The 23,485-nt window shown below is 43.3% G+C and overlaps 1 long non-coding RNA gene and 1 pseudogene across 1 annotated transcript; one reads left to right on the forward strand and one right to left on the reverse strand.

Moving 5' to 3' along the window:
• Window positions 1–6,535: 6,535 nt before the first annotated feature.
• On the reverse strand, window positions 6,536–8,700 carry LOC133925572 (cytochrome P450 89A2-like; annotated as a pseudogene).
• Window positions 8,701–11,522: 2,822 nt separating this feature from the next.
• Window positions 11,523–12,499, forward strand: LOC133924686 (uncharacterized). Its single transcript, XR_009910837.1, has 2 exons — window positions 11,523–11,728; window positions 12,044–12,499. It is a non-coding gene; the product is annotated as an uncharacterized LOC133924686 (long non-coding RNA).
• Window positions 12,500–23,485: the final 10,986 nt, after the last annotated feature.

Genomic DNA, 23,485 nt, shown 5'->3' on the forward strand with positions numbered 1-23,485 from the left:
GGTCATCTCATTATATGTATCCTTAGGTCATCTCTTATGAGTCTCTCATGTTTTGTAATAAATTTAGAGTCAAGGGGAGGTCTAAGGATTTGCCTCTAAATTAGATTTAAATTAGGAATATTAGAGTTCATTTAGATTATGAATTAGGTTTTAAATTTGTTTCGGTTTTTTATCTCTAGTAAATCACGGATATAAATATAAACTCGATCCCTCTATTGTATTCATCCCGATAATCAAACAAAAATCGTGAGTTAATCATGTTCATCGCATTCAAACCATAAACCGAGAGAAATCCTTCAAATATGAGCATTTAAATCCCAACACGAACGTCAGGTTCTTGGAAATTTCTCCACTCCCTCTTTAGATTTTTCTTCAAATCCATGACTAGGGGCATCTCCTTCACTCTTCTCGGATCTGGGGTCTAGGGGCGAACGGATGTGGGGTTCCAGACATCACCTTCACTCCCACTTGTTCAGTGCTCATCGACTTCGGCAACTAGGAAGGGGAGTGGAAACGTGCGAGATGAGGAAGATGATCCCGTGATATGGAGTGCGGAACGCTTCTCTGGCTTTGAGGGAAATAAAGAGCCCATTGACACGTGGGTTCATATCGTGGGCTGATGCGCTATTGACGTAGAGTTGATAGTTGTAGATGGACTTGGCTGTGTCGAAGTGGGCCACTTTGTATATGTCGCGGTGATGCAGAATCGGGCCAAATGCCCATTCACCTACAGAATTTTGCAGTATTTTTCCTTTTTTGACGAACTATATTATCCTTTTTTATGAACTATATTATAGAAAAAATATTTTTCTGTTTTTTAGAACTCCTATGTGATCATGTTTTTGCGAACGACACAGAGTGTCCCCCAGACCCTGCATTTGCACGCATTGCGTTTACAGCCTTCAACGACAAAATTTGCATGAGTTCATCCAACACTGCGCCATGCGTCAATTGTTATAACTTAAACATGCATCATCATCACAAGATTGCTAGCCTTAAACACGAACACCTAGTTATTAAGATGGAATTGAACAAGAACTTGAGATTGTCGTAGAAGCCATTAGGCAATCTGCAGTGATGAAGACCACTGCCCAAGCTCCTATATTGGTAGGGGTTAGGAGTATTAACTGGCCACACAGTCAATAGGTGTCGTCAGGGTGATTGCCAGCATAGATGGGCGGCGGTGGGCTATGGCCTTCAACCCACTACGTCGCTCCCTTGATCGGTAGGTTAGTGGGGTAGCCTTCCCAGTTGATTCACTCACATCTGTGAGAAGCTAGGATCCCTTCTTATAGTGCTCGTGGGTTGGGATCAAGCCTCAGTCGGTGTTGATCAACGCCTCTCGATCATAGCGCGTGTGTAAGTAGGTAGTTAGCCCTCCTAAAGACTCAGTCATCTTGATCGATCGAGATCATTGAACCAACATTCTCTCACTTGATCGAATAGCTGAAATCATAAGTTCCACACTCAACAGAACAACAAGCCAAGATAAGGTGTTACAACAGTTAATAGGACACTACTAAAACCTCAGCATCTTTAGTGTACTACTCTATCTCGATATGATAGTCACTTATACTTATTTGGGAGATGGCTAATATAGTTTATGATCCTCTTATGTAGTTTGTTTTTATTTGTCATTATGTGCACATTGAAAGGGTGAAAACAAACTTTGTAGTTCCAGAATCGAAATTTGAGATCTCAAATTGTCCCAAAAATATATGTTGTCTATAAGTCTTATGTCGACACTAATTTTGAGACAAGCCTTTAGCAGGGACTCATTAAGCTAAACATGATGCATAACACTTATATGTTGAACATGATACTTAACCTTTATAGACTGAACATTAATAATTTAATTATAAGTCCATTTTTTATAATGTCATGTGTTTGGTAGCGTCGCTTGATAAGCTGATACTCGAAACAAAATTGCACTCTAATAAAATAAATTCTAAGATAGAACCTTAAGCCAAAAGATTTTTTTTTATTCTTAAACCACAATAGCCTATTATGGATATATTATTATCTAATAGCCTTATAACATGTCACAAGTCAGCTTGCATTATTAATGATGCCTTAAGAAATTAGTTAAAACCATTCCACAATATAGCTCCTCCTGCAATGGTGAAGATTTGACTTGATGTAGATTTTTTAATATCAATACACCTTACATAATCGGTGTTTGAATAACACACAACTTTATAGTTATTAGAGTTCTTATATATGAGCATGTATCATTAGCACCATGCGTATAATATGGAACTGTTTTTAGTAATTTTTCAGTGGTCCAGTCCTAGATCAATATATACTAAGTATTCTGGTTACAAACATTAAATAAGGGTGCATAAAAACTTAAGTATACATAATGTTTATGACAGTGTTAGCGTAAGAAAAACTTTTTATCACCCTCAATAATCAGAGTAAACTCTCTTGATATTGGACCTATCTTGGTGAATCTAAATAGTCAAAACATGATAGGCATCACCAAGACAATCTTAATACCTAGAAGGGAAAAGAAATCTTTGGGTCTTAAATATTAATATCCCTATTGCCGATAGTCAACAAGACATCCTCTATATGAACAGCTAAAATGTTAAATTTACTTCCACTGGTCTTAAGGTTAAAACTTAAAGTATTTTTATGTGAGACTCACATTATTCATAAACTCTAGAATCAATTGGAGGAAAAACTTTTGGAGATGAAGGATTGCTAATCTCTCATACTTTTGGTATTGGAACATAAGCTTGGTTGTCCCCAAGTATAGTTTTTCTTACTTCAAAGCTCCCACTGGAATCAACATCTCTACACACTCAGTGGTATGACTTAGACAATAATAATAATAGCACTTTTTAGTCTGGATGGAAGCTTGTCAATCCAATGCACATAACTATATTAAGCTCGACATTTTCCTATAACATAAGATGTTGATACTGATTTGCTGGGTTACCGACTAAATATATGCACAATCATCTTTAATACTTCCATCCATAAAACTCTGTAAGGTATGCATAAGCGTGCGAATTCACCAGAGGTTGAGACAATAATGTCATTTTTCTTAAAGAAAAATTTAGTCACGGGGTATGTCTCACATAATGAAGCATTTCCTTTCTTAATGAGACGTTCTGTCCTCTCCCTCGAAATATGGCATAAGCTTCAATGCTACAATTTCGACGAACTCTTATAAATATTTCACTTTAAGTGAAGTAAATAGAGTTAACAATTTGCTTAATGCTCCAAATAATTCATACGAGTGCAACATAGAGAAACACAAGGAGATTACTTCTCATAATGGTGACATAAATTACATTATTAGGATGGAGGGTGTAACCATGATTTAGTACTAATGGAAGACTTTCAACAACTTCAAGTTTATCCTATCCATTATCTAAGAATAAGTTATTCTATTTCTTATTGGGTACTAAAAATAGCCAAAGAACTTATGGTTGAATTGATAATAGGGACATATCACTAATTTTTCCTTTAATATCCACAAAATTGTGAATATTTGTATGTCATGAAATTAACCCTACGATGTTCAAGTTAATAACATGCTAATAATAAAACTTAACACTTCTAATTCGCTTCACCGTTATACAGAAACAAAGAAAACTCAATCATGCAGAAAAAATTAGCAGTCTAAATCAGAGGTGACCAAATGGGAGGCCCGGCCCAGCACGACATGAGCCTATTAAGGCACGGTCCGTTAGCTAAACGGCATGACCCGTGGCACGGTAGGCCTGATGACCTTTTTGGCCCGTTAGCCCGCGAAAAATTAGAAAAAATCATAAAAACTTGCTTTCACCCGAAATCGAACACACGACCTTCTGTTTGGGAGTCAAACACACTACCATTGTACCACATATCATATGTGGCATTAGATCTAAACAAATTATATAAGATATTACAAAAATAAAAACAATCAAACAAGTCATGACGTGCCGACCCGTCGTGCCGCGGCTCCGACCCAGGCACGACCCAAGCTGTCGTGCCGTGCCGACCTGGCCTGTTAGCCGTCGTGGCGTGCCTAGGCCGAGCCGAAATGGCCGTGCCTCATGCCGACCCACTTGGCCACCTTTACTCTAACTTCACGTCACCTTTTGGCAGAAAACAAAGATTAACTGGATTCACTAATAGAGATGGCAAATAATCACAAACAATATTGGTCGGTAAGTAAACATGAGCCATAAAACATAATCCTTAAATCAACACGAAATCTCTAACCAAAACTTCTCGTTGGTTCCATTTTGATTAGAGAAATTACAGGAATAACACATGACTACAATCAACGTTGGTTAGAATGTAACCGTATGCCAATATATAATCCCCAAACATCATCAAATCTTTAATTAAAACTTCTCGTTGGTTCCATCTTAATCAGAGACAACTTAATTATTATACAGTCATGATCTCGTAAATGCTTGAGATAAGGTAACTTAATAACTCAATTAATTTAAAAATTAATTAAATGACACATGACCATAATGACGTTAATCAATATATAGCCATGAGCCATAAAATCAATCATAATCATATTAAGTCTCAAAGCAAAATATATTAACTAGAGGAAAGCTCAATCATATGATCAAAATTAATGTGCATTAAACATTACTTAATTGCAGTAGAGTAAATATTAAACAAAATATCATAATTAATGAGTAGTAAATAAATACTAAATTGAAAACTAGGGAAAAACTTTCTCTCATAATTTAGGGCAATATTAAAGCATAAGAAAATTCTTGATAACATAAAAGGAGTTAATTAAATATCTTAGGAGAATCATAATAATTGATCTCATCTTAACATATTCCTAAAATACACTTAAACATTATTCGTGGTCTAGCTGAGAAATATCCAAAAGGCTAGTCTAAATCTTATGCCCAAAATTGGGCCTATTAAATATGCATGGCCTAGGGACATAAATATTTCATTAGTGGACAATAAATTATGACAATTCATGATTGTAAATAACTTTGGTTGAAATACAACTATGAAAAATCAACATTAAGTATATTAACATCCATAATTTGGTTATAGTCCCAAAAGCAAAAGCTTATCGGACCCATTAACTAATTGGCGCGTAGGGCCCATAACTCTCGGTTTGACCCAACTGACGCTTGTGCGGGCCCATCTTGACGCATAACACGACCCAAAATGCCCCGCATTGCATGAATTCACGTTGGTCGTCAGATTCGATCCAACAAACCTCATCACGCGCGCCTTGAACAAAATCCCGGTCGGCCGAAACCCTAAGCCATTTGTTCCCCTCCGGCCTGATTTATCCGCTCACGCATACGCGAGAGAGAGAGAGAGAGAGAGAGAGAGAGAGAGAGAGAGAGAGGGAGAGAGAGAGCAACGACAACGGCAGCGATGCAGTGGACCCTCTTGTCGACACGCACGTCACCGTCAAGAGGATCTATGGTGGTGCATATGCAATTGCGCCATGACATTATGCACACACACGCAGGGGCGAGCACGCGCTAGAGTGGAGCTGCGGAGGAGTCTCGCAAGCGGAGCGAACTAATGCCGCATGCTACCCCATCGAACATAGGAGCAGCCATGGCGGCACCGTGCACATGACAATGATGACGCTTACGGTCCTTATGGTACTAATCCCAGCCTCGAATCTCATCAATTTAGCAATTAGTGTTTCGTGGCCTTCGGGAAATGTTTGGGGGAAAAACTTTAGGGTTTCTGATTTGCCCAATTCCTCTCCTTGCACAATGCTTACTTAGGCCAAAACAAACTTAATCATGAAACGAGATACAAAATTAAGGGCATAAATTAACTCTAACTAGCATTAACCGATAGCAATTTTGGCTAAAACATGAGCTAATCATCATTAACAGAGGCATCATTAACATCAAACTTGACTAATCCAAGATATAATTAAGGCTAAATCGGGATCTTAGGGTTCATGCATTAGGCTAGACGGCTTTGATTACCAAATGTTAGAACTTAAACATGCATCATCATCACAAGATCGCTAGCCTTAAACACGATTAGATGGAATGAACAAGAACCTGAGATTGCCGTAGAAGGCATTGGGCTTATTGTGAGGACCTGTGCCTGTAGTGATGAAGATCACCGCCTGAGCTACTTGATCGGTAGGGGTTAGAAGTATTAACTGGCCACGCAGTCAATAGGTGTCATCAGGGTGATTGCCAACACATATGATCGGTAGTGGGCTATGGCCTTGAACCCACTATGTCGCTTCCTAGGTTAGTGGGTAGCCTTCCTAGTCGATTCACTCACATCTGTGAGAAGTTAGGACCCCTTCTTATAGCACTCGTGGGTTGGGATAAATTCTCGATCGATGTTGATCAGCGCCTCCCAGTCATAGCGCATGCGTAAGTGATTAGTTAGCTCTCGTGAAGACTCAGTTATCTTGACCTGCTGAGATCACTGAACCAACATCAATGCCATGTTCATACACACCAACGAGACCACGAAAACTGACAGCAACTCTCCCCTAAGTCAGTTGCAAGGTACTCACTCAAACGCACACGATGTTATTGATGCATCACCTGCTTTCTGGCTACTAGCTAGCTTGTATTAGCACAACGCAACGGTTACTAAACAAATCAATACGTGCAATCAAAATACTAAATCGAACAAGCAGCCCGCTGCCTCCGCGACACCCGGCGCATAGCGGCCGCTCCATGGCCACGGTGAACTCTGGCCTCTCAGCGAGGTCGACACCAGTGGTCCCCATCCCCCACTCAAACTCCCACACCAAGTTCGCCATGAAGTACTTGAGGTGCATCTGCGCGAGCCCCAGCCGGGGCAGGTCCTCCTGTCGATGCCAAACGACATCATCTTGATCTCACGGCTCCCCAGTAGGTCCACCCTGGAGCGTGGTCACTGTCGTATCGATGCTCACGGTGAGGAACTCTGTGCAGAGGCTTACCATCTCGGCGTCGGTGAGCGCACTCTAGCCTTCCTCCTTCGAGAGCTGGTGGGCGAGAAGCGTATCGACGTAACAGTACGACAAGCTCTCGTGTTCTCCATCAGGCACATTGCTGTCTCGATCTTTTCTTTCATTGATCAATGGCAGAAACAACTCCTCCTGCCTCCGCCAGATGGAGAGCACCTTCTTCCACCGCCACCAGAACACCCGCTTGGTGATCGCCGGGCAGAAGGCGAACACTTGAAAGCTGATATATGACGCGAAGAGCTCCCTCTGCACGATCTTGATCTCCCTGATGTTGTGCTCGTCTAGCCTCTGGCCAAAGCACATGTACGTGAGCAGCGAGAACATGGCGAACTGGAGGCACTCCACAACGGCCACCTCGCCACCGTCCTCCTCGCTCTGGCACTTGAGGTCAGATGTCAGAGTTGCCAGAGCCACTGCCACACCGGCACGAAGAGCGGGACGCGCAAAGGGTTGAGGATGCTGGAGGTGAGGTTCCGCCGTAGCGACTGCCAGAGCAGGCCGTAGGGTGCGGAGCTAACGGTCCTCTGGCCGCTGTTCAGGACGTGGAAGGGCGCAATGGCGGGGGGGGGGGGCAGCTGGCGAATACGGGCCCCGCGCTGGACGAGCGCGTGTGGGTGACACCCAGGCCGTAGACAAAGATGGCGGGGCGCGGGGAGAGGAAGAGCAGGGCGAGGACGGGCCCATGCCGGCGGTGCAGCTCTCGGATGGCCGGCTCAAGGTGGTTGCGTGCGCGCAAGAGCCAGAGGAGCGGACCCACGACGGGATCGCGGGCGAGGATGGAGGCAGTGGGAGGACGCCGCTCGCAACACCACTGGTTTTGGCCTTGGATAGCTTCACAGCGAAGAGGAGTTTCTTTGGCAACACTCAAATCTATCCATGGTTTCCTCCAATTTACCCGTTTGCTGGAGCTTATTAAACTCTTCCACCACATCTCTCTAACTACTTTTTTCCAATCGATTAAGTAAGCACCCCTGAATTCCAACTAGGTTGCTCAAACGTCAATCTGAAACCCCTGTACCATTCACTAGCTCCGTCCCAGTCTTTGTCGGAACTTGAACCGAGGTAGGCAAAAGAATCCTTACTCGGAACGAGCCCAAGATAAAAGGTCTAGTCCAATTTTAGTCTTGGTTGTACATCGGTACTACGCACGGTAGGCATTTCTTCCAGTTATCGGGACTTGCACTTGCTTTTTCCGGCCTTAGTGGTATTTCAATGATTTTCTTCCCCTAGCCCCGTCCTTCCATCATAGCTTAGTTAGCTAGCTAGCTACTTCATTTTGTGCTAAAGCCCCTCGATACATAAGTGCTCTCATTCCTAGAACCCACCCGGGGCGAGTTGGTAACCGTAAACCATTGATCTACGAATTCAAGTGCCCCGGTTGTATGTAAACCCCCCTTCACCCCCATCCCCTAAAGTGGTAAAGAAGGAGGCTCTTCTTTGTCTCATTAGGACAAACAAATAGGAAGGGATAGTTCTTTCATTGCATTGATAGAAGTGAGACTATCAAAAGATCTCTCTATTATTTAGAGAAAAGAGTTGGCGTGGGTTCTACCAACGAAACGCAGAAGTTTTTTCTTGGTCTTTATCATGCTCCATTTCTCCATTGGAGTATCCCGATCATCTTCAGAACAACACTGCTGTTTGCCTGATTGGCAAGGTTCCAGTTCCAGTTGCAGCTGAGTGGGTGTTGAAATGGGCAGCTCCAACTCACCTATTTCCTTGGCACAGGTGAAGAGTGGAAGCAGGAGGAGATATGTGATGGCTTCCATTCTCGCGCAACTGTGTACTCTTCAGTTCACTCATGTGTACATGATGCATTGGTGTAGCTTGCAATGGCATTGGAATATGTACCCGTGCTACTAGAGTTAGGTGGCCGCATCCCAGGATCATGTGCTGGCGCTGCTATGAAGCCGTCGTGGCGTTGCTAATTGACACTGTGATGTCGGGGGCGGTGTAGGGGAACTAATTTTTTTTTTCCTCCATCGCGGCGTGCCTGCGTCCGCGATAGTTGCAGCCCTCCCCCTCTGCCCTGCTGTTAGCGGCAACTTCTATTTCTTCCTTTGTGTTTCGTGAGACATGAGATAAGAAGCTGAGAGTTTGGATCAATCGATCGACCTGAATGCCTGACGCCTGACCTGCCTTCCTCCAATACTAGAGTCGCTATTGTGCCAGAATTGTGGACCGGTAACCTTTGCCATTGTGCAGAAAGATTGTTAAGAGGATATAAAAGAAAAGGGTAATAGAAAATGCAACAAAAAACTACTATACAGAATTGTGGATCGATAACCTTTTCCATTGTGATGGAAGATTATTAAGAGATCTCTCCTTCTTATCTATCCTACTTAAAAAAGTCTCGAGTGAATTCTTTCATATGCCCACAGATCCGTGCTCTACTCCTCCGGACGACGCCTTCCATGGCCGCTAACGGGCTGTTGCATCGTTGCAGAGAGGAGTACTCCATCTTCATCATAGAACAAGGGTTCCTCTCTGGATGCCGTTGACGCTCATTCATCCTCCTCGCCAGCTGACAGAACTATTCGAGGGAGGTTGGCAAGCCATGATCCACATACTGCAATCGCCATCCAAGCTGTGGCCTAGGAGGGTGTCGCCGTCACCCTCATCCTCCACACCAACTCGCCCTAAGTAAGTACGCACCCGTTACGGGCGTAGAGGCAATGACAGCAATGGTGATGATGCACACGGAGGAGTAGGAGGAGGAGGGTTGTGGAATGTTATGTCAATACGTACGTGCATGTATAATTCCTAATTCTACTTAGGCCAATTCTCTTATCGCTTCACATTTCTAAGGCCAATTTTAACAACAATGTTTAGATGGTGAAGTCTTTGTCTTGTTCAATTGCCACAAGAGTTTTAGAAAATCCATCTAACATGTTGGTTGATTTAACGGTTTGTATAACCTCCAGTAAGGTGTTAATTGACCGAGGTTTTTCTTTGCCTTCTTTACTTTGTGGATAGTTTTGTTGCATCCATTTTCCAAAAATTATCATCTTACCACTTTGTCTAAGAACAAGATGATTATTGAAAAATTCCTAACGATTATTTGTTCTCTATAGTGATTTTTGATATTGATAAGTCACTCCAATTCTTACCGCAGCAGATGGTCGACAATAGAGAGAGCTTGTGGTGTCCTGTGAAATTGTCTATGTATATCTTTGCAATAAGTTTTTCTGATGGATGCATTGGGATCTCAGTATCAGTGCTCTTAAATTTTAATATTTTATGAGTTTTTGTTTGAGACCTATCAGCATTTGAATTTACTTCCAATTCAGTTTATGGTTCCTAAATCTGATTATTTGGTGACCTTTGGCTTAGGTCGCTATCAGCTACCAATTTGTATGGATGGATGTGCAACCATTCAGTGAGGCCCTTCGTTGTGCATTTCTTTGGCGTCCCCTTTCGATCTGTAGGTATTCTTTCAATGTTGGCGGCGCAAGAGTGCGAGCGACCGGTGACGCAGAGGAGAAGAAGATGGCCTGGTGCGAAAGAGTACGTCGGCGACATATCAACTGGGTGGCCTGGAGAAGCATGGCCTGGCAGAGAAGAACGTGAAAAATATTAGGAAGCGTTGAACCATTCCTCCCTGGCCACATGAGTTTTATTCAGAATTTTTATTTTTTAAAAAATCTCATTTGCAAAAATATACCGCAAAATGTCGATTGAGCAGAAATACACGCCTTTAGCTCCCTGGGGGCGAGGGTCGGGGCGAGAGCAGGGTCTCCTCCGATTGTGTGTGTGTTGGGGGTAGGGGTGAAGAGGCATTGAAAAATCTCACCCACCGGGTGAAAGGTGGTAGAGGGAGTTTGACCGCGGGTGGTATGCCCTCTCGCCCGGTGGAAGGGGAGACATTGGAAAATCTCAACCCCACCGGGTGAGAGTGGTGCCGAAGGATGGGTCGCTTGGTGGTTGGGGGGAGGGGCAAGATGTCCCTGCCTTCTATAAAAGGCCTAAAATTCATTTAAAATCTAGAAAAAAGAGAAGATAGGGTGGGGGGGTGAGAGGAGAGAAGAAATAGCGAAGCCCTACTAGATTCATTCTTCATTGCCGGTAATTTCCAAACTTGTATTTCTAGCAATAGTAGATTACATTAGATTAAGTGTATATTTGTAGATTGTTAGTGGTAGATACATATACGTAGGATTAGTTAGTACGATATAGTGCACTGTTAGTGGGTAGATCTGTAGACTTAGATATCAGACCTAGGATTAGTTGGTGTATAGACTTAGACATTAGATTGATGATTAGTTGGTATGATATAGTACACTGTTAGTGGGTAGATCTATGGACTTAGATATCAAATATAACTTTATTTAGTCTATATATGTATACATTACTAGGTAATATTGCACCGTTTGATCTCTACAGGTATCATTTGACTCTGCCGCTGAGAGTTTTGGGATTTTGCCTGGAGATGTGATTGGTTCATTCAATGAGCGACATGATATAACTTTACCTCAGGTACACAGTTCTCTAGTCTCTATAGATCATTTTTCATGTTGATGTAACTATGGTTTACATGGTCAAATTTTGTGGTCTGTTGGAAGACTATTTTCTCTCTCTTGGTTGGCAATTCCTACATAATCCAAGCACGGCGATAGATCCGAAGGTATGTTTGGAATCATAATTTTTCTTGTGAATTTAGCATTTATGATTGAAATAACAAAAAGTATTAACATTTACACATTTCTTTATTTCTTGTAGCTTGAAGTTTATGATCTCATTAGGCAGAGTAAGAGAAGCATCACTTTGCCTTTAGGATTCTGTGATGCTTCTGAGTAGGTAAAAACTTAAACTATTGCTCTCTCTGAATCTTTTCGACTATTTGGTTTAATACAATTTGTCCTCAACTGCTTCTGTTAGCTGCACCTTAGAACTAAAACTTTATGTTTGATAAGGTTTGTGGTGTTAAGATCCTTGTATACCAGTCGTAGTCAAAGGCACTAAAGTACACTCTTAGGCCAAGTGAATCAAATGTCTAGGCACGTGAGCTTATGCATGCTTCATGCATGTTCTGTTATATTGATGGTTGAGATTTATTTAATTTGAGGACTAGCATGGAATTAGTTAAAAAAAAACTAACATGTGGGATTTTAGGTTGATTAAGGCAGATGACTTCATGAGGTGCTGCAAGATAACAAGTTGAGGTGTGTGGCAGACTGACTACTTTGTCATATTGTCGCCTATAGGCCTTTGTGATTTACTTACTATCTGATGCGTACAAATTTCAAGGCCTAGACACCGATAGCTGTCATTAGCCGTTAGTGCTGAGAATGCTCCGGTGTAATATCTTGTCTACACACTGGACCATCCGGTGAGTAGCATCTCTTTTGAGCCGAAGACAAATCTCCTGGAAAATGCTCTGATGTTACATCTCATTGAACACCGGATCATCCGGTGTATTGAACACTATCTTCTGAAAATTTACACAAGTACTGTAAAATACTATGGCGTTCTCATCACTCTAACACTGAACCATCTGGTGTTGACTTCATCTTTTTTGAGCTACGTCACCAGAAAAATGCTCCAATATGAGTAACTTTTTTATCACTAGATCATCCAGTGTACTCATTTGTTTTTTGTTCTGATAAAAAAATGCTCCAGTGAGTTCAACTTCTTGATCACCAGACCATCCAGTGAGAACATTTTTCTCTGAGCTCGTCTAATTCATTTTTTCTTGAGCTCTAACTTTTTGACATCTCAACCATGAGCTTCTCTAAGCTACCTAGTGCTAGAATTTTATAAGTGTATATCAAACCAAGTCTAGACTCATCTAAGTCAAGCTACTACTCTTAGCTCCTCTTTATAGTACAGTCAAAAGATAAAAAAAATAGAACCTATACTGCTCTAAGTATCCTTAACCTCCTTGTGATGCTTAGAACTAGAATATATTTAATTTTGATGCATACATCCTTTGATCGTCCATGAAATCAACTTAGGGATCAAGAATACTCAATCATCATTGTGAACCAAATTTTTTATACCCTTCAAAATATACTTGTTAATCACAATGATACGACTGTCATTAATTATCGAAACACTTACCTCTTACCTAAGGGCCTAGATGCTACAACGGCCCCGCTTATGCTCCATGTCGCTCTTATCTGGGATGAATCTTTTATCAGCACTTGGTTCCTTCGTGAAGGTGCCAGCTATATCCAAAGTCGCTCTTATCTGAGATGAATCTTTTATCAGCACTTGGTTCCTTCATGAAGGTGCCAGCTATATCCAACCCATAAATCTCATGATTCCTCGTCTATAAGATATCTTCCTTCATGAAATAGTGAGACATATAGAGGCATGGAGCCAACAAACACTCAGGACAGACAACAATCACGTGCGAGCACACCTTGTGAAGCAACCTTGGTTTCTAGCATAAATAGCTGCATCCATCATTTCGGAGAACACACTCCTTGGCATTCCTCTCATGATTTCCACCTCGCCTTCCTTTGTCCCTACACAGAACTTCGAACTGGTGCTCTGTTGTACCCATGGGCCTTACACGGTGCATCTATGCCTTCTCCATCGCCGCCTTCATGTACTCAATGATCTTCCAACCATATATCAGCCAACTATCACCCATTGCCGCTGACACAACCGCGTACCGATCCATGAAGTACTTGCAAGTGCCATGTAGAATGAATTCAACAGTTGTCACAAGCGGAAGTCTCCTAACACCATGAATGATCCAGGCCTTGACAACATCCTTCAGGGCAATTGAGCTAGGGTATGTAACACCCTGAGTCACTTCATTCTCCTTGTACTCTCAAGGCACATGGTAACTTTGATTACTCGATTTCCAAAATCCACCCTGCCCGACTCTGCATAGACGACTGAATAAACATTATCATCGCCTGAGTCCCCTTCTATAGCTTTCTAGAATCCACGGTCCTCCCTCTCCATCGACCCAACTACATCGAGGTCTCCCCCTCATCAACAATACCCATTGGTTTTATCAGTGTGGTTTCAACGGTCTCCCCAAAATCCTCTTTTGCCACATCATCTGTCATCATTTCTTCATCCTCTACAGCAGCCAACTGATGACCTTTCTGACCTCCATGTATCTCCGCATCTTCCTCCTCATAACCAACCTTAGCAAATAGCATAGTTGACCAACCCTGCTCAATGGTGACATTCCTCCAATGTGACATTCCATATATTGGCATCAGCTCCCAAAGTATACTCTCTTGCACGGCTCAATATTGCATTAATTGTCGTCTCATGTTGCTCAGGATCAAGTTTGAAAGCATGGAATAACCATTTGTACAATCTTCCAAAAGTCTTTTCAGATGGTCTAGCTATACCCTTAATCACCAACTTAAACCCAAACAAATCAACGACATGTGGACCATAACCAATCTCCCCTTCTCCATAAAATATCTCAAAATACAACATTTTCAACATTTCTACCAAACATCAACAAACTAATTGCACCATTAATTTAGGTACCAAGTACTACATCACTGAAACAATTACCTTTATTCAATTAAATTTGGTCTATTCTACATAACTCACAATAACTCTACTCAATTAAACCTAACACTACCTAAATACCGCTACTAAATCCTACCTCCGACCAACTAGTGCTAGGTCTGATGTCTAAATCTACAAATGTACCCCTAACAGTGCACTATATCGTACCAACTAATCCTAGGTCTGATGTCGAAGTCCACAGATCTACCCACTAACAATACACTATATTGTACCAACTAATCATCAATCTGATGTCTAAGTCTACAGATCTACCCACTAACAGTGCACTATATCGTACCGGCTAATCCTATGTGTGATATCTAAGTCTACAGATCTACCCACTAACAGTACACTATATCGTACTAACTAATCCTAAGTATATGTATCTACCATTAACAGTCTACAAATCTACACTTAATCTAATGTAATCTACTATTGCTACAAATACAATACATATGAAGGTCCGGAAGAATGAATCTGGCAAGGCTTCGCTGCTTCTTCTCTCCTCTCACCCTCCCTCTCTTCTCTTTTTTCTAGATTTCAAATGAATTTTAGACCTTTTATAGAAGGCAGGGACATCTCGCCCTCTCCACTCAACCATCGAGCGACCTATCCTCGGGCACCACTCTCGTCTGATGGGGGTGAGATTTTTCAATGTCTCGCCCTCCCACCGGGCGAGAGGGCATACCACATGCGGTCAAGCTCCCTCTACCACCTTTCGCCCGGTGAGTGAGATTTTCCACTTCCTCTTCACCCCCAACCCCCACCCCCACCCCCACCCCCACCCCAACACACAATTGGAGGAGACCTTGCTCTTGCCCCCTGAGCTAAAGGCGTGTATTTCTGCTAAATTGACATTTGGCGGTATATTTTTGCAAATAAGATTTTTTTAATATAAAAATTCTAAATAAAACTCATGCAGCCAGGAAGGGAGGGCTCAACGCTTCCTAATATTTTTCACATTCTTCTTTGCCGGGCTGTGCTTCTCTTCTCCAGGCCGCCCAGTGGATATGTCGCCGATGTACTCTTCTGCACCAGACCATGTTCTTCTCCTCTGTGTCACCGGTCGCTCGCACTCTTGCGCCGCCATCTGCTGCTTCGGCATCCTGCATGTGTATTGCTGGACTGGACTGCACGTTTTGGGCTGGTATTGGTGGTGGCAGGATCAATTGCTCCATGACTGCTTGTTTCTATGGGCTACTTTTGGCGATGGTCCATGGGGTCTTGGTGTTGGTCTACTACTGTGGTGATTGGGGCTGTGCTAGAGCTGGACTACGTTGCCTATGTTCGGTTTCATCTAGATGTTGTTTGGGCTGCTAATAGCAAGGTCGCGTTGCGTGCTGCTGCTTTGTTCTAGCTTTTGCCTCTGCTGCTAGCTTCAGGTCCAGTTTAGTATTTGCTTCCGCTGTGTTCACATCCAATTTCAAAGCAAATACTCGGTGAACATTGATAAGTATGTTTGTTGAAATTGTTTCAGTTGTAGCATACTGCATATTGTGGAAATCGTGGTTATTAATTTCTCAACAATTAAAATTGAATATACTACTATGTTCCTGAAGGGTGGGATGGGTAGCACAGCTATACAAAGTTCTTTTTTTGATGAAGATGAATATAATGAAGATTAACAAGGTGTCTTACTTATGCTAGAAGATAATCTAGGATGAGATAAGTATGCTATGTTGCGGCTGCGGAGTATCAGATGCAAATGTTCAGCAAGAAATAAAACGAGAATGTTGCATACGTTACTAGGTTGAAAACAATATTAATTAGAAGTTACGCGATAGCATTATAATTAAGCAACCATAGCACTGCCAACGTGGTGGCAATCAATAAGCGTACAATACAGAGTATATGCCCCTAAGAGCACTCTCGTCGCAATTAGACATCTAGGAATAGACTACAACATAATGTGTTTCACGTAGGCAAACAACAGTTCAGAAACACATTGCTTGAAATTCACCTAAACTTGAAATATTAGCAGTAGCAAGCACCACATGTGGCACTGTAGCTGAGTAACTAGCTCATTGGTCAAACTGGTCCAACACCTTCATAATGCCTTACAATTGACAGCAGGAATCTTGATGTCACTCCATCAATCTCATCTTCCGAGTCCTGCATGGAAATAGAAAATATATTTCAAATACAGGAAGGTGGTTTGATGCGCCAGCTGAGCATAACTACGTGCAAATTCATAAGGACTGCAATAACTAGATAAAAGCTTAGTAATGTTTACCCTAATCGGTAGAGCCTAGAGAAAAAACAGAGGAAGCCAGGAAGGGACAACGAGCCGAAGCAACCGCCGCGCACTTGAGCCGGCCACACGTCCATCTAGACAGTGGGTGGCATGCGGATGCTTCGTCGTCCAACAGTTGCCGCAACACTCATATCTTGCTTGGCAGCTTGCAGCCTGCGCTTCACAACCGCACGAGCCGAGTATGAGGACGAGTTGCTTCGCTAGGACTCACAGGAGATTTGGGGAAGAAGGCAAGTGGTACTGTAATAGTTCTAGTCAATTTGTGGCTGGGGAGCCGGCCTTGGGAGCCTTCTGCAGATAAACAACCCCCATATAATCGTCACATATGCCAACTACTTAGCTAGAGACTGTCATATTGCTATCTCTAATAAGGAAATTTGGCATTAAATCACACTAGAATTGACATACCTCCTCATCGCTACTAGGCCAGCCGTCCGTCAGCTGAAAATGAATAAGATAAATAAAATTAGTTAGTACAAAGCACATGTGCGGTCTAAGAAAATAAGTTGACATATTGCTTTTTAAGTCTTACCACTCTGAATTTGTTTAAAAAAGCATTCACATCTTCCGTGGTCACAGCAAAGCCCCTACTATGGATAACCCCGCGGAAGACTCCGTAGCACTCCTTGTGGTTTATAACCTGTCCTCCGGAAAATCCAGTAGTACCCAACATTCCGATAATCTCATAGAGCTTCATGTTATACCCTTTTGGATTCAGCTGCGTAATAGCACTGTGAGGCCTACCTTCAAAGCACATCTACCCACATGACAGAGACTTAAAGCACTGCGGTGGCCACCCCTGCAGAAAAACTTTCTCGAGAACACCTGAATCTAATGGCCATTCTGATTACAGGGTGGTCGTCTACGCAAACAATATTCTCCCTGTTGGGGCTGCACCTGATGTGGATACCCGTAACAGACAACTCAAGAACCATGAGGTCTTTCTCAGTGTCAAGAGCAACCGCATATGCTTCTGTACACCCTATCAATCTCCTAAATTGGCCTTCCGCCAGCCTGACTCACGACTGCAGACTCTTGATGTACACATTGCACATCAAATCGGTAAAACGCATTCACATCGTTAGCGGTCACAATTTGCGTACCCGCCTTGTAAGTTTCTTCTATGACGTGAGCACAAGTTAAGATCCTAAGTGTATTCCCGTTTCTTGCAATTGAAAATCCAGTGCAATATCTCTCTGGAGAATTACGTGTGAGTGTGTTCGACTTCGACCTTGAGGGGGCTGGGGTCTTTTTGGGTACTTCGGGTTTTAGTGCTATATTCACCGCACTTGTTATCTCATAGAATCTCTCTATTGCATCAAGGTTTCGATATTGATCTCCCAGCAGATGTTGCAGGTTAATTCGCACATTGAACACCGAAGGATATGTAGCTATAGCAATTTCTGCCACCTCAGATCTAACACAGGGATGAGACAGTTGACCACCGGCCATCTTATCTGTTTAGAGGGGCACAAGAAAGACAAATAAATGATTGTGTCACAGCATAGTTATCCTTTCATTATTTTATGTGACGCTAAAGATGGCCATAAAGGGAAGCAAATTCTAGATTCTGTATTATGAAATATCCTCTTTACTATGATGATATATGTTTATTTTCTCTCTCTTCATTTTAGCTCAACCATTGAATCACGAGATGGATGATATAGATAAGGTCTCACGAGTATCTTTCTGAATATGGTTCTATAGAATTGGCTTCTGCCGCAAAGTGCGTGCGATGAGAGAAATCTGACGGAGAATGTGAGGCGGCACGAAACCTACCTAAGCTGGAGAATCGACGGTGGGGCCGTCGACGATGGATTCGCCGCCACCGAAACCTGAAACATATAATTGATGAAGCGTTGCTGGTTGCCTGGCGCAGCAAAGAAGCAACACCAGAGCTAATTAGGATTAGCACTAGGCGAGAAGGTATTCGTCTACCTCCAGACACCCCACCACAACCGAGATTCTGAGCTTGCGGGAGCGTCGAGGAGAGGGGGGAGGGCTAGTGGCTGCTGGCAGCTTAGGGGAAACGAAAGGGAGGAGTCTACGATCCAGACGTCAAGGCGTTGGAAACAGGCTGGCAACAAGAGGGGCGGCAACAGTGGTGCTCCATGTGGTGAAAATGCAATGGAACCACACAAGAAACCAAAATAACACAAGATCTACGACCTGTGATGCTCAGAAAGTTCACCTGCGAGGTTACCGATGTAGTGCCTACCCAGAAGGTGGTTGACGATGACTGCAGGCGGCGGCGTTCCGGTGAAGTTCGGTTGCAACCGAACGACTCGGGTTAGGCACGAAAACGAAAGCTAAATGTAACGGGAGACAGTGCTCCTACAAAGAGACAGGAGTCGGGCCTCACCGAAGAGGGACAAAATGACTTGCGGCGTGGATCAGTGGCTTCGACGACTAACTGGAGGGCCAATCGGCGGCAGTGGCCCCCCAGCCTTCTGGTCCTGGTACACTAGAGAAATTTTGGGCGGAAGAAATCAACATGTGTAGTGTATCTCCACCGGCTACTGAATAAGACGTCATATGAGCTTCTCATTGGGAGGAAACTCAATATCTCCTACTTCTAGGTGTTCGAGTGTAAGCGCTTCATATTCAAGAAAAGAGAGCGCACAAGAAAGTTTGAGAGTCGTTGTGATATTAGTTTTCTTGTTGGTTATGCATCTAACTGCAAAACATATTGAGTATTCAACAATACTATTGGTTTTGTTGAGGAAACATGTGATATGAAGTTTGATTAATCTAATGGCTCCTAAGGAGAAGGTGTTTCTTGTGATGATGCAGGTGATGAACCATTAAGAGATGTGATGAAGAAGATGACGATTGCGGATATTAAGCCGAAGAAGGATGATGAAGATGTACCTTCTAATTTCACTCCACGCACCTCCTTAGAACACCAAGTTGATCAAGATAATGAGAAGGATGATCAACCACTTTCATCATAAGATGTCTATATCTCTTAAGAAGAAGCTCAAGCTCAAGCTTAACATGTTGCACCACCTCAAGAAACACCCCTAGAATCACAGGTGATGCAAGCAAATATTTCCAAGGATCACCCCATTGACTTGATCATTAGGAGTATGAGAGAATCATCCCCCCGACCTCGTACGTGGATTTAATGCGAGTATGAGATATGTAGGCGGGATGGATGATCGTTTGCTAGTGGGAGTAAATGCTCGAGGGATTTTAGACAGGTTTGGGCTGCACGGAGCGTAATACCATACTCATATGTGTATGATATTAATGCTCTGGGAATGCCTTTCTCTGGATCTTTTGTGTTACAAGGTTTTTTTATCTAAGTCTAGAGCTTTGGTCTTCAAGTGCTGACCTCTAACTGTGTGCTAGAGCTTCTTCTTCTCCGATCCGTCAAAGCTTGTACTTCAGTTTGTTAGAACTTGTTCGACTTGTTCTTCTCTGGAGTGCACCCCCCTTTTATCCCACCGGGGGAGGCTTGGCGTGCCCAGAAAGGAGGGCAAGAGTTCCCATGAGCTATAAATGAAAAGCAACCATCATGAGGTTGCAGCTTGATATTACGGGAGGTTGAAAATGCACCATCGGCCGGTCCTGTCGCCCATTACGCCACTTTTTAGCGGGTGCAGCAGGGGGGGCCACCGGGCAGCCACCGAGCAACCCCGCATGCCCGCCCGGTCAGAGCAGGTCCGACACAGCAGGTGGCAGGCGATATGCCTCGAGCTCAGCGACGATATCTCCAAGCCACGCAGGGTGACTTGCGATGGGACCCGTCATATTAAATGTCCCCACGCCTTCCTGCCAGGCGGTGGCAGGGACTGACGTACTCAGTATGACAGGCATGGGGGGGGTTGTAAGTGACAGGCCACGCTCCCTCTTTAAATGCAGCATCGGATCTCTCACCAATTGACACCTCACCGCTGAGCCCTTGTGGGGTCCACCGGTAAGGGGCTTCTCAGGTCATCGGGGAACTCTGGATGTTCGGGGACTACTATTCATAACCCCAAGCGCCCTCTCCCGGATATGTCTCTTTTCGGTCCTCGGGGAACTCCGGGTACTCGGGGACCACTGTTCATGGCCCCGAGCACCCCTCCCGGAACTGGGTCTTCTCGGGCCTCGGGGAGATGGTCCCCGAGGGAAGGCGTCACGTGGCATTTGCTGTCTTGGCCTCGGAACTCGAGGACCCCTGGTTCCCATGTCACCGACACGCTCTCAACACTTTTCTCCACCAAAGTCTCCTCTTAGTCTGCCAGGACTTCTTAGAGATGCTAGATCCCTCTTCTCCCCCCGCTCCAGCTGTGTAGTTCTCTTTTTGGTGCTTAGATGCCAAAGGGAGAGAGTATCTTGTGTTTAGGAGCCTTAGGGAGAGAGAGTGCTAGAGTTAGGGGGAGTTCTTAGTTCCAGGGGGAGCTTGGGTAGTTAGGTTCGGCGTGTTTGATCTTTTTTGGATTTTGATGTAAAGGCAGGATATTTGGCTCTCTCTATTGATATGTTTCGCTTGTCATCACATTATGTTTAATTTCATGCGTGATTAATTCTAATTCTACTAGCATGATAAGTTGTTCTAGTGCTAAGCTTTCTCTTGCTTTATTGTTCGTGATGGTAATTTTCTTAGTATGATAAGATGTACTTCATTTCATATCTTTATCTTCTCATATGTGTTGTCATCAATCACCAAAAATAGGTAGATTGTGGCATCTACATCCCTAGGTAAGTGGTAAGTGTTTCAGTAATTAATGACAATTGTATCATTGTGACTAACAAGTGTGTTTTTGAATGGTATCAAAAATTTAGCTCACAATGATGATTGGGTATTTTTAGTCCCTAAGGCGATTCTATGGACGATTAAAGGATACGTGCATCAAGATTAAGAATCTTCTAATTCTAAATGTCATAAGGAGATGAACAACATTTATAGAAGTATAGGTTCTATTTTTAGCGTTTTGGCCGTACTATAAAGAGGAGCTAAGAGTAGTAGCTTGACCTAGGTTAGTCTAGACTTGGTTGGATGCACACTTATAAAATTCTAGCACTAGATAGCTCAGTGAAGCCTATGGACGAGTTGTCGAGAAGTTAGAACTCAAGAATGATTGAATTGGATGAGTTCAAAAAAATTGCATACGCCGGATGGTTCGGCGCTCAGCAGTTTGAACTCGCCGGATTGTTTGATTCAGAAGGGAAATTTCAAGTCACCACGTTGGATGGTCCGACATTAAGGATAAATGCGCGAAGTGTTTTCAGAATATGTGAAATTTCTAAAGAAGATGAAGTGCAATGTGACGGATGGTCCGACATACTTTTAAAGGCTTCGCTGGAGCATTTCTTGTAGAGAAGGTTTCACAGATGGTTTTTTGTGATTATACATGCCGGATGGTCGGCGTGTCAACCGGAGGCTTCGTCAAAGTATTTCAGAGCAGTAACGACTAGTGACAACTAGCACTGGCAAGTTTGAAAAAGGTAAACGTCAGATGGTCCGACGTGTGTGAGCTGATGCACGCCGGACCTTCCGGCATTCACAGAAAAAGTTGGTGGTTAGGCAACGGCTAGATTTAGACCTCTAACCTATAAATACCCCCTCACTCGGTCTCGCTTCCATCTCTTGCCACCTAGATGAGCCTATACACTCTGTGTGTCATCAAGAAGCAATAGAGAACACTTGAGTGATTTGCAAAGTCACTAATTGGAACACTAAGGACATCATTAGTGCTTAGAGAGTAGCAAGTATTCATCTAGCTGCAGTTTAGGCTTGATCTTGGTCAAATGAAGTTATTGGCTTATTACTCTTGATGGTTGGGAACACCTAACCGGTCTTTGGTGATTGGAGTTGTCTCAGTGAGCTCTTAGAGTTCATGTGGGAGCCCCGGGAAGAGCAATTTACTTTTTTTATGTCCGCCAATTCGAAGATGGAGAACTACCAATCATGAGGGAGCACTTGAGTCTTGGTGACTCAAGGGGAACGATATCCTTGGTGGATTCTCCAATGAGGACTAGGAGGACTGCCAACTCCTCAATACCTCAAGAAAAAATCGGTGTTCTCTTGTCCATCTCTTTACTTTTTCGCGTTTACTTCAAGCATTTACCTTCTTACAAGCTTTTAGGTCCACAAGTTGCTTAGTGTCTTTGATTGGTTGTTTTGTTGCCTTTCTCTAGTTTGTTTGCGTAGTTACATTATATTTAATCTAGAATAAGGTTGCTACTTGTTCCAGTACTCCGTATAAGTAGTTTTAATTAGATCCTAATTCACCCCTCCCCTCTTGGGCCATTTGATCATTTCAGCCATCAGGGACCCCCGACACGCCAAGGCTCCGCCTACCTGGGTCCGAAGGTCACCTGGCTTCAGAACCCCTCTGAAGGCTCCGAACTCTCTACAGAGCCCAAAACCTCCGAAGGGCACTAACTCCTGGAGGCTTTGGTGAAATGGTTGAACCCCCAGAAAGATCAGCAGGAATGGGACCCATCTACCATCATCCGTCTGCCATGAAGTGACCGGCGTTTTAATGTCAATCTAATCGATGGTCGGTCTAACACCTTGTGCAAGGCTGGCGCCACAATCGGCGATCGGAAGCGCATGACAGCCACTTGACGCCAATGTAGTGCCACAGTTAGATGATGCCATCAGAGTAAGTACAAAGTTTCCTAGGCTTGAGCAATGTTTTACCGGGCTAGCCGTAGGTCCTGGTTGTATAACGGCAACTTGTATCTTAACCCCTCTCATAGGGGCATGCATGTACACTTGTCCTCTGTAAGGCACTATAAATACAGATCATAGGTACACGGTGGGGGACCTTGGCCCTAAAAATCATTTATTGTGTTCTATTCCTCTCCACTTCTCC

This window comes from Phragmites australis, chromosome 7, assembly GCF_958298935.1.
Source record: "Phragmites australis chromosome 7, lpPhrAust1.1, whole genome shotgun sequence".
NCBI classification, from domain to species: Eukaryota; Viridiplantae; Streptophyta; class Magnoliopsida; order Poales; family Poaceae; genus Phragmites; species Phragmites australis.